This window comes from Ornithorhynchus anatinus, chromosome 17 (genome assembly GCF_004115215.2).
Source record: "Ornithorhynchus anatinus isolate Pmale09 chromosome 17, mOrnAna1.pri.v4, whole genome shotgun sequence".
In the NCBI taxonomy this organism is placed as follows: Eukaryota; Metazoa; Chordata; class Mammalia; order Monotremata; family Ornithorhynchidae; genus Ornithorhynchus; species Ornithorhynchus anatinus.
The window spans coordinates 18,978,846-18,991,239 of record NC_041744.1 but is presented as its reverse complement, the minus strand read 5'-3'; positions in this window follow the sequence as shown (position 1 = coordinate 18,991,239).

Below are 12,394 nucleotides of genomic sequence, written 5' to 3'. Positions count from 1 at the left end.
AACTCATTCATCGAAAGGCTAAGCTTTTGACAACTTGAACTCTGTTTTCTTCTGCTTTGACTGCCATACTAATAATAGCGATAATCATATTAAGTGCTTAATGTGTGCAAAGTACTGTAAAAACTCCTGGGGTAAAGAAAATTACCGATGAGAATTGGGCACGGTCCCTGGACCCTAAGAGCCTCAAACTCCATAATAAGGAGCAAGACAGGACTGTTGGAAAAATAAAAAGGCCCAATTGGATTCTCTTATTATAACGAAGTTTTCTATCTCTTTAAAATTGGGTTCGGAAGGCATTTCAAGAGGTCAGTTTATCGAAACAAACGTGACACGATATCATTTTTTTGCTCTCTGAATTTGACCTTAAATACAGATTTGAATCCTAAAACTGGAAAAATACAATTTAACAATATTTCCCTCCTTCACCTTTGGCCGCGTGCTGCGCTGTTTCAAAAGGTTTCACTCAATTGCCCATGAATTTTGGTTTTCTAAAGAAAAATGCTGATGCAGACTTCTCTGGTGATTAAACTTCGTCTATTAACTCTAATGAAACAAACTTATTTTCCCGGTAATTGTGTTTAAAGAAATAATCCAATTTCAGGAACAATGTAAAAGTCTTGGCCAACCCACACGGTTTATTGCTGTTAATACTCAGTGGAACATATTTGCGGTTCCCTGCCTTTTTTTTTTTTTTTCAGTGGTATTTGTTAAAACAGTGCCCTGGACATTAGTAAGGGCTTAAGTACCGGGGTAGATACGAGCTAATCGGGTTGGACGCGGTCTCTATCCCAATGGGGCTCGCGGTCTTACTCCCCATTTTACAGGTTAGGTAACTGAGGCACAGAGAAGTGAAGAGAATCTCCGGGGGATCTCCATGTCACTGATGAGAATATAATGAATACGACATCCCTGACCGAGCTCTAACTTCCCCTAGTTCCCCTCCCTTCTCTGTTCCCTCGGCATTTGGGTCTTTCCCCTTATCCCATCAATCAGTCAGTGGTATTTGAGCACTTGCGATGTGCAGAGCACTTGATTAAGCACTTGGGAGAGCACAATAGAACAGAATTAGCAGACATGTTGCCTCTCCACAGGGAGCTTATGGTTATGATTTGTCATTTATGATTGGGGGGAAAAAAGACCCCACAGCTTGGGCTGTGGTCAGGGAAGGTTAAACCACTCGATTGTCGATTTACGTTTGGACCTCATTTGCCGTTGGCCAGATGTATTTTTAAAATATCTGTTAAGCACTTACTACATGCCAGTTACTGTATTAAGTGCTGGAGTAGATGCAGGCTGATCAGGTTGGACGCAGTCCATCTCCCGCAAACTCTTTGTGGGCAGGGAAAGTGAACGTTAATTTTGTGGTACGGTCCTCTCCCAAGTGCTTTAACAGTATTCCGCGCATGGCGAGCACTCAAACACCGTTGACCGATTGACGTGGGGCTCACTCTCTCGATTCCCATTTTACAGATGAGCTAACTGAGGCTGAGAAGTGAAGCGACTCGCCCAAGTTCCCACGGCAGGCACGCGGCGGAGCCAGGATTAGAAGCCAAGTCCTTCTGACTCCCAGGTCCACGCTCCATCCACTCGGCCCCGCCGCTTCTCGCCCCCGATAGCTCGGTGGGCATAACTGCCCATGCCAAACCCGCTACGAAACCAGAACAAACTCATCTTGATGAGAGAGAGCGAGGGCCTTTTTAAGATTTATGGAAACGCCTTTCCCAGACTAATATGAGTGGCCATCATGGCGAGATTGATGAATTTGGCAAAGGAGCATTTCATGAAGAAGCTTACGAGCTCAGTGGCACCAGAATAGAGCTATCTGTCTTCATTGGGAGCCGTTAACATGCCTCCCTGATCTCTCAGGCAAATGTCTCCGTTCCTTCTCTGTAAATCATTGCCTCTGACAGTTAAGGATTTTAGAACTTATTTGGGAATCGCACTCTGTTTTCAGAGGTCTTAATTCGCATATAGGTCTAAGCAGGTTCTCTTGGAAAATGTAACCGAGGGATTTCCACAAGCGGTCTTCGCCTCTAGACGGTCAGACGTTGGGTCTTGTCAGGGAAAACCATGTCTGCACACTCGACTCAGTTTCCTTTATTGAGGCAGCTGGAAGCAGCGTGGCCCAGTGGAAAGAGCCTGGGCTTCGGAGTCAGAGGTCATGGGTTCGACTCCCGGCTCTGCCACTTGTCAGCTGTGGGACCGTGGGCAAGTCCCTTCACTTCTCTGTGCCTCAGTTACGACATCTGTAAAATGGGGATTAACCGTGAGCCTCACGTGGGACAACCTGATGACCCTGTATCTCTCCCAGCACTTAGAACAGGGCTCGGCACATAGTAAGCGCTTAACAAATACCAACCTTATTACTGTTATTATTATGGTTAGATAGTCTCCAGATCTACAGAGGGTGTGTATTTTCTGATGAGGATGTACCATTTAAAGCTTAAATATAGCCATAACAATTTATCTTAAGAATCGAAGTCCTGTCGACAATCAGTCAGTGACATTTATTGAGCGCTTACTACGTGCAGAGTGTTGTGCTAAGCACTCAGGAGCGTTCAATACGGTGGAATTAGCAGACACGTTCCCGTCCCCTAAAGAGTTTTCAGTCCTGTTTCCGAATCCTCTCAATACCAAGGAATTTGAAATTGATACCTTCAGGGCGGTCTTCCCCCACCTAAAAGCATTCGTTTTCCTCCTTGAGCATGATGCTTTGCTCACCGATTAAAAAAAAATAATAGGGTGGGTTAAACCTCCACAAGCAGCGATTCTAAAGAATCGGCGCCCCCGGAGCTCAGTAATTCAATCATTTATTGAGCGCCTACTGCGTTCAGAGCCACTGTACTGAGCTCCCGGGAGAGTAGGGTCTGACCAAGTCGGGAGGCCCCTTCCGCACCCACAAGAAGCTGACACTAAAATGTGACGCTGGTACGTACACAAGAGTTGTGTGGCTGAGGGTGGGGTGAATAAAGTGTACAAATCCAAGAGCTTTCTCCTATCTAACAGGGAGGATTGCAAAATGCATCCGTTAAGCCCACTGCCATTTTGCCAGTGATTTCCCAAATGCAAATACAGCGGCAAACTTCTCAACTACACTTCACACTGATAGGTGAACTCCTTGTTCGACTGTAACAGGCTTGAGGGCAGAGATTGTCCCCGAATTCTCCCAACTGCTTCGTACGTTGTCTCGCACACGAGAGGAGCTCAGTAAAAACCAGTGATTGATTGCAGCGACTTTGATGGCAAATGCATTGTTCTAGTTGGAAGGAAATATCCTTGATTTCCTTGGAAAATTACTCTGCCTTCTCTCGCTGTGTCCCCCTCTAGACCGCAAACTCGTTGTGGGCGGGGAATATTTCTACCAACTCTGTTGTACTGTACTCTTCTAAATGCTAACTATAGAGGTCGGCACGTGGTGCTCAATACATACCTTGCCTTGCTTGAAAATTGCTCAACTCCACCTCCCTGATCCTCAGTTTCCGAATCGGTGAAATGGAGATTCAATACCTGTTCTCCCTCTTTCTTAGCCTGTGAGCCCCATGTGGGACAGGGACTCTATAAGGTCTGATCAACTTATATCTACCCCAGTAAAATGACTATTATTAAGTAGCAGAGCCATAATTAGAACCCAGAACTTCGGACCCCCAGGCCTGGGACATTTCCAATAGGTTGTGCTAATTCCCTAGAGTGCAGATAAGGATGATGATGGTATTTCTTAAGCACTTAATATGGGCCAGGCACTGTTCTGAGCTCTGGGGTAGATAGAAGCTAATCAGGCTGGACACAGTCCGGGGCTTAATCCTCCTTTTGCAGATGAGAAAACTGAGGCGAAGGGAAGTGACTTGTCCAAGGCCACGCAGCAGACAGGATTAGAACCCAGGTCCTTCTGATTCCCAGTCCCGTACTCTATCCAATAGGTGACTCTGCCTTTCTAAACCGTCTCCCTGGTGAGGACAGTACTACCCAGGTGGAAAGTTTTAGATATAACTGATATAGCGAAAGGAAGGAAAGGTGAAGCGGAGAATGACTATGGGAAGAAATGAATGTCATAATCAGTGGTATTTGAGTGGTTACTGTGTTCTGAGCACTGGACTGAGCACTTGGGGAGGCCGATCCAACGGAGTTGGTAGACGTGATATATTTCTAAACGTCAAGGTGTGTAGGATCTAGGGTGGAGTTGGGATACCATAACCTCGATGGAGGAATCGAGTCAGGGATAGCTTCCTTGGAGGACGTGGGATTCTGGAAGGACTTGCCGACCGGGGGAATTGCGGACCATTTCGTTCATTCACTTGTACTGATTGAGCGCTTACTGTGTGCAGAGCACCGTACTAAGCACTTGGAACTTAGAACAATTCGGCAACAGATAGAGACAATCCCTACGCAACGGGCTCACCGTCTAGAAGGAGGGACGCAGATAACAAAATGGCCTGTCAGTACTGGTTTGTTTTGAGGATGAGCTCCAGTTCTCACCCAGTGTTTTGCGCAGTGATCTGCACCCTGTAAGCACTCAGTAAATACGTCTAACTGATCTGCTCTCCGTCGGACCCAGGACCTGTAGGATTGCCCGTGGATTCAACCTCACTGATCCTCCCTCAGTGGAACCTGTGGATGAACAGAGCAAGGAGAGAGAATAAGAAACCCAATAAAAGTGAGCGGTCAACCTGAAACGACTTCCCGGTGCGTGTCCGATATCTATCAATCAATCCATCGATCAATGCTATTTATTGAGTGCTTTATGTGGGCAGAGCACTGTACCGTTATTACATAGCTGAATCTGGGAGAGGACAGGGGAAACAAATAGCATGAAAAACAAATCTCAGTGTATATGTTATTACCCTATTTATTTTGTTAATGAGATGTACATCCCCTTGATTCTATTTATTGCTATTGTTTTTATCTGTCTCTCTCCCCCGATCAGACCGGGAGCCCGTCGGTGGGCAGGGATTGTCTCTATCTGTTGCCGAATTGTCCATTCCAAGCGCTTAACGCAGTGCTCTGCGCATAGTAAGCGCTCCATAAATACTATTGAATGAATGTGCAGAGGTGTTTTCAACCTATCTCCTCATTTATCGAAGCACAAACCCAACTGCTTTTACCAGATAAAAATAATACCCCCCTGGCCAATTCCTCGTTTCAGCGGGGTTAAAAGCATAGCAGTTAGAAAGAATATCTAATTTTTCCATTGTGATTCACTGTCTGTGAATTATTATGCCACAACCACCGGCTTGATGTCTGTAGAAGCCGAACTAATTGTTTATTACTCATGTAAGATTTGTGCTTTTTGCTAGCGATAGGGCCGGCTATCATTGCCGGAATGTTTTTTTTTTCCGAAGGAGGCAATTTAATTCACTAGCTGTCAAGCTCTTCCATAACTATAAAAAGACTTGGAACAACTTTCTGTAGGAAAAGGAAAAAAAAAAGGGGGGATAGTTAGGCCTAATGGTAAAAATGATGGATTTAACTTAGCAAATGATCTTCCTTTCACAGAAAAGGCAGTTGATAATATTTGAGAATAATTTAATCTCAGCGTTACTAATTGGTACTAATTGGAAAGCTATTTTCAAGTGCCAGTAATAACAGATTGTTGGAGAGGAAAGGAGCCTGCATAAAAGCTTTCAGATGCCTTTCCCAAATCCTCAAGAGTGGGATCAGACCAGCACCGAGGCAGTGTCACTATTGGAAGAGATTTAGAGTCATTTTACTCTTCCTCTCCTTCCTTCCTTTATGGCTCCCCCCACTTGGAGAGAATTCAAATTAACCGGAGGGAGGGGTCTCATTTGAACGGAGTCATCCTGTTGGCTTCGTCTAGGAATTCATTAGCTCAAGAACTCCCAGCCGTCAGTCGGCTTGGGCCCCTCGGGGGTCAGAGGCAGGAGACAGGACTGGATGGATCAGCGGTCACATGCAGTGATGGCAACCTCCGTCCCCCTGTGTCGGCGGCGGATCGCTGTCGCGGAAGTCTCAGCTCCGTAAGAAGGGAGCGTTTTAGACGGGGAAAGACGTTGGCACGGATCGGCTGTCATCGAACGTAACCACGGAGTCTCTTTTTGGGATGGTTCTGAGGCTGAGCCCCCGACCTTGAGATTTGGGAGTTGAGAATTGAGGAGAGGAAGTGGTTATGACACAGCGTCACCGGCGCTCTCTGGACCCTACCGATTGTGTGGCGTCTGGAGAGTGGATGGTGATATCTGAGTAGTTGGGCGTGGGCACAGCTCAGAGCAAAGCGCACACAAAGCCGTTTTTTGGAGCCTGCCGCACCCGTTTATGCCGTGCCGTGTTATCATGCTGTGTCTTCAGGGCGGGCTTTGGCCTCGGCAGCCGCCGTATCTTTGCCGCCCACGTTCGCCGGCTGCTTTTAGGGATTCCCGCGGGGTCCGTCTGCCTCACGGAGCAACCTCCGAAGAGGTTCTTCGGTCAGGAACCTCACGGCCTCGTGACATCGCCCGACAGGCATGTCTTTACTTGCAGAGCTGGAATTAGAACTCAGGTCCTGGCTCCTAGGACTGCACTTGCTACCAAATGATAATGATAATAATAATAATGTTGGTACGTAAGTGCTCACCATGTACCAAGCACTGTTCTAAGATACAGGGTAATTAGGTTGTCCCGGGTGGGGCTCACAGTCTTCGTCCCCATTTTACACATGAGGTAACCGAGGTCCAGTGAAGTGACTTGCCCAAGGTCACACAACTGACAAGTGGCGGAGCTGGGATTAGAACCCGCGACCTCTGACTCCCAAGCCCGGGCTCTTGCCGAGAAGTCATGGGAGGGAGAAAAGGAAGGTAAGGAGCGAAGGACTGACGGAGGGAGCGGAGGAGAGACGGAAGAAGCAGAGAAGCAGCGTGGCTCAGTGGAAAGAGCACGGGCTTTGGAGTCAGAGATCATGGGTTCGAATCCCCGCTCTGCCACTTGTCAGCCGTGTGACTTTGGGCCAGTCACTTGACTTCTCTGCGCCTCAGTTCCCTCATCTGTGAAATGGGGATGAAGACTGTGAGCCCCACGTGGGACGACCTGATTCCCTTGTGTCTACCCCAGCGCTTGGAACGGTGCTCGGCACATAGTAAGCGCTTAACAAATACCACCATTATTATTATTAAGAAAAGGAAAGGAGGAAGGTGTGTGATCTGGTTGAAGAGCCCCAGGTGTAGAACCTGGGTTCTATTTCCACCTCTTCCACTGCTCTGTTGTGTGGCCTGGGGCAAGTCACGTCACCTGTCTGTGCCCCAGTTTCCTCACCTGCAAAATGGGGATTCAGTGCCTGTTCTCCCAATTAAAAAGTCGGTGAGCCCCATCTGCAAACTGATTAACTTGTACCCGCTCCAAAGCTTAGTAGAGTGCCTGGCACGCAGTAAGCCCTTTACAGAAACCACAGTTCTTAACGAGAAAAATGAACATCAGATGGTTTTCACGGGGCGCCGATGGTGAAGCAAAGAACTCTGTTCTGAACATGACTTTTGGCATACGGAAAACAAAACAGACAGGGGAGGGAGGGCACCAAGTGAAAGGGTGAATTCTGAACACTGACAATGACTTTTAGAGGAAATAGCTCAACCCGCCCCATCAGGCTGAGTAGTTCGGGACAGGCAGTGATGAAGGAGTTTTGAGTTAACTTAAAAAAATGGCTCCATCTTCGGAAACACGTTTCCCAAAGGTTCATTTATTTCACTTAATCGTGGTTATTCTCAGTGAACATTTCTAAAGGGCAAAGCTAAGAGCTGCTTGCCAGGCACCAAGAAAGGGAAAAAAAAAAAGCCAAAAAACAACTGATTGGGCTCTCCAAAGGAGTGCAATTCCTTTTAGTAACCCAGCCAAATTTGTGTCCAAGTGGCTTTTAGCCACCAACTAAGTGCTGGCTGTCTGTTTTAGTTCTGCCTGGAGAGTATTTATTTTCCCAGCCTAAAATGTTCACCTGGGAGAAGTACAGAGGTGTTAATTTAATGGGACGGGGCACGCTGGCTTCAGCGTGAAGTGCCCCAGTCCGCTCCTCCGGCGTAACTGCGAGTTGTTCTAGGACGTGGAGGACCCAGTCGAAGCTAATTCGGTGGGTGGAGGCGAAAAAGAAGTGCCGTTGGTTCAGCCGGGGGTTACGGAGGAGAGCCGGGGGTCGAGAGGTACTGGGAATCCTGCAGTGCGGATCGTTGGGGCCAGGGTAGGGGGACCAGTACCGTGATGTTCCCTAAATTAGACTCTGTGGGCCCGAATACTAGGGAAATTAAACGTGACTATGACGTGCCCCCGTCCTCCTCCTACCTCCCCGCTCCATTTTTGCCAGACCGCCACTCTTCCCCTCTTCGAAGGTTCCGCCTCCTCCGGGGAGCCTCCCCCGATTAGGTCCTCTTTTCCTGTCCTCCTTCGGGCATTTGATTTTCACCCCACCCTCAGCTTCACAGCACTCAGGAAGAGATCTGTTATTTATTTATATTAATGTTTGCCTCCCCTTCGAGACTGGAAGCTTGTCCTGGGCAGGGAACAGGTCTGCCAGTTGTGTACTTAGCGCTTCGGAGAGCGCTCTGCGCACAGTAGGTGCTCAGTAAATACCACTGATGGTTTGACTTTACAGAAGGGGGATTCGGTCCCAAGGATGCTGTTGAAAAGTAACGCTATTTGACTTCTTTTACCACCACCTACACCCGAAATCCTGGAGTAGCTACTCTCCCCTCCCTGACTGTAATGATGATGATGGTGTTGGTGTTCGTTAAGCGCTCGCTATGCGCAGAGCACCGTTCTAAGCGCTGGGGTAGATACGGGGTCCTCAGGCTGTCCCACGTGAGGCTCCCAGTGAATCCCCATTTTCCAGATGAGGGAACTGAGGCCCAGAGAAGTGAAGTGACCTGCCCACAGTCACACAGCTGACGAGTGGCAGAGCCGGGATGTCGGCTCGTTGTGGTCGGTAAGCCCTCAATAAATACGACCGGAAGAATGGATGCGGCAGGTCTGGGCCACAGCCAGGGAGAAGGTCCCGGTCGGCTGACTCCTAGCCCTGTGCTCTTTCCACTGGGCCACACTGTCTCCCTCCCGGTAGCCGGTCCTCAAGGAGTTTCCTTTCCAGGCCTGACAGGGTTAGACACTTGAATGCTTGGAGTCTTTACTAAGGCGCGTCTAGGAGGAGGGGACCGATTGGTCATTACTCCATCTTGGGCATTTATTGAGCACTTACTGTGGTGCCGAGCACTGGAGTCGATCAGGGGTATTTATTGAGCGCTTTCCGTGTGCAGAGAGCTGCACCAAGTACTCAGGCGTCAAATCTCAGCCCCTCCTTGAGGGCGGCAGAAGCTAACACTCTCCGCTCCATTGCATCGTAGGGTAACCGCGGGAAGTAGTAATAATAATAATGTTGGTATTTGTTAAGCGCTTACTGTGTGCCAAGCACTGTTCTAAGCGCTGGGGTAGATACGGGGTAATGGGGTCGTCCCACGTGAGGCTCACAGTTAATCCCCGTTTTACAGATGAGGGAACTGAGGCCCAGAGAAGTTAGGTGACTCGCCCAAGGTCACACAGCTGACAAGCGGCAGAGCCGGGATTCGAACCCATGACCTCCGACTCCCAAGCCCGTGCGCTTTCCACTGAGCCACGCTGCTTGACGGTATTTATTAAGCACTTATTAGACAGCAAGCGCTGTACTGATCGCTGGGATAGATATTAGCTGATGGGGTTCGACACAACGGGCGTGTGGCCGAGGCAGGAGTAGAACCCGGCTCCTGCCGATTCCAGGCCTGTGCTCTATCTACTGAGCCACACTGCTTCCCGAGTGGTGATTTGATCAGTCCCGGCGGTCGACGTAAGTCGATTAAGCCTCCCCATGGAGGCTTGCCCTCTGTTGATGCTGGATTTATTTTTAAATCCGTTAGGAAAGTGAGGGGAAATTCTGCCCCTTTTAAATTCGTTTAATGGTGTCTGTTAAGCACTCACCATCTGTTAAATGCACTTCTAAGTGCTGGGACATGTTGCAAGTTAATGAGATTGGACACAGTTCCCGTCCCACGTGGGGCTCCCAGTCTAAGTACGAGGGACAGCAGGAGAACTGAGGCACAGAGAAGCTAAGTGCCTTGCCTCAGGTCACTCAGCGAGCAGTTGGCAGAGGCAGGATTAGAATCCAGGCCCTCTGACTCCCGGCGCTGTGATTGAGAAGCAGCGTGGCTCGGTGGACGGAGCACGGGCTTTGGAGTCGGGGGTCATGGGTTCGAACTCCGGCTCTGCCACTTGTCAGCTGTGTGACTGTGGGCAGGTCACTTCACTTCTCTGCGCCTCAGTTACCTCATCGGTAAAATGGGGATGAAGACTGTGAGCCCCACGTGGGACAACTTGATTCCCCTGTGGCTACCCCAGCGCTTAGAACAGTGCTCTGCACATAGTAAGTGCTTAACAAATACCAACATTATCATTATTACAGCTGGCAACTAATAAAGAAAATAGATCTGTCTTCTCCTCTGACTCCAGTAATGGTGATTCTTCCCACTTGCCGCTGAAATGAAAGGGAAGCTTTTTTCACATCCTTCAGGAACACAACTGTGCCGTGGTGTTGGACGTCCAGACTAGTCTCAGAATCATCCTCGAGAACATTCACTGATTCCTTAATGCGTGCCCAAGACTGTACTGGATGCCTAATGTGCGTGGAGCCCTGAATTTCACGTCTGTTGAGAGCACCACACTTGCCTGGACTTCTACTATGAGTAGAGGTTGTCTTGGATGTCTCTATGGGGCCGAGCACTGGTCTGGCCCCCATTTGCAGCTAGGGTGCTGTACTGGACCCCTCCTGTGTGTAGAGAGCTACACTGGCCGCCTACTGTTTTTAGGACCCCTGCATTCAGTGCATGGGGACATAGATTAGGAGGACAGACCCCATTCCCTGCCCTTGAGCAGCTTTCCAACTTTCTGCCAAGAGAGGCTGACGCGCAAAGAACATCTCCTCGCTGAGACAAACAGATTGGAATCCATTCATTCATGCAGTAGTAGTTATTGAGCGCTTACTATGTGCAGAGCACTGTGCTAAGCGCTCGGAGTGTCCAGTTCAGCATTCCAGATTGCCTCCTCCCCTCTGCTCATAGTCCGGCAGTGAGATTTGGGACTAAGGGTACGTATGCGGACCCCAGTAGACGAAGCGTGGCAACAACCCTGACTGCTCTCTGTGCCGAAGATGCGTACGCCTCTTTTCGCCTCCACGGGCTTGAATGTTTGTTACAGGCAATTAAGCAGGTGATAGATGAATTCTTGGGATAGAAAACAAACGGCACCAGGTCTGGAAATATCAACACGCGACGTGAACGATGACTCCCTCAGACGAGTTTGCATTTCAATCGGTCTCAAATTGGTTTACATCGCGGAGTCATAAACATGCCACAATATTGTTTGGCTCTAAAGAAAGTCCTTCTTGTATCGGCTGAGCCGAACATTCAACTGTGACGTGTTCGATGATCTGTCGCCCGCAATCCCACGTTTAGTCATCGGATGCCGAAGAGGAGCCATTATTGCACTTTAATGGTGTCGGCAAGATGACGCGGGATTTTCGACGGCGAGATCGGGATCCGGACGGAAAGAGGTGTCCGTCGGCATGTGGGCTGTCCTCTCACAGGCTTTGGATGCGCAGTCGTGAAACGGTCATCGTGAAGTAAGGCAGTTATTATCCCTCTCGGGTCACGGATGGAACAAGTGGCAGTTGTGAGTGACGAACGGTAGAAAAAACGGCCTTTATCCTGGAAGCGCTTAATGTGGTGCTCTGCACACGGTAAGTACGCTTGATTGTACTTCAGCGCTCAATAAATACAATTGATTGATCGACGGGAACTTGAGACAACGCTCCATCGACCCCGGCATTCTGTTTCCAAGTCAGCCAACGCATCACAACAATGTACTCGTCGTCGGTGGTATTTACTGAGCATGTACTGTGTGCAGAGCCCTGCGCTAAGCACTTAGGAGAGGACGGTATGACAGAAATGGCAGACCTCTAACGTGCTCACGGAGCTTGCAGCCTACGGCGTGCAGGGCACTGTACTCACCGCTTGGGAGAGTCCAGCAGTGGCTCTGAAGGAGGCTCTTGAGAGGAAAGAGACGGTGGCCTTGCTCGACATTCTCGCCTCGCGTCCGAAGCAGGCGGTAGATTCATTCGGTAGTATTTATTGAGCACTTACTATGTGCAGGGCACTGTACTAAGCGCTAGGAGTGTACAGATCGGCAACAAATAGAGACAGTCCCTGTCCATTGACGGGCTTACGGTCTAATCGGGGGAGACGGACAGACAAAAACAATAGCAATAAACAGAATCGAGGGGATGAGCATCCCATTAAAACAGTAGCAAATAAATAGAATCGAGGTGATGTGCGTCTCATTAACAAAATAAATAGGGTAATGAAAATATATACGGTTGAGCTGTGTGACCTTGTCCAAGTCATTTCAC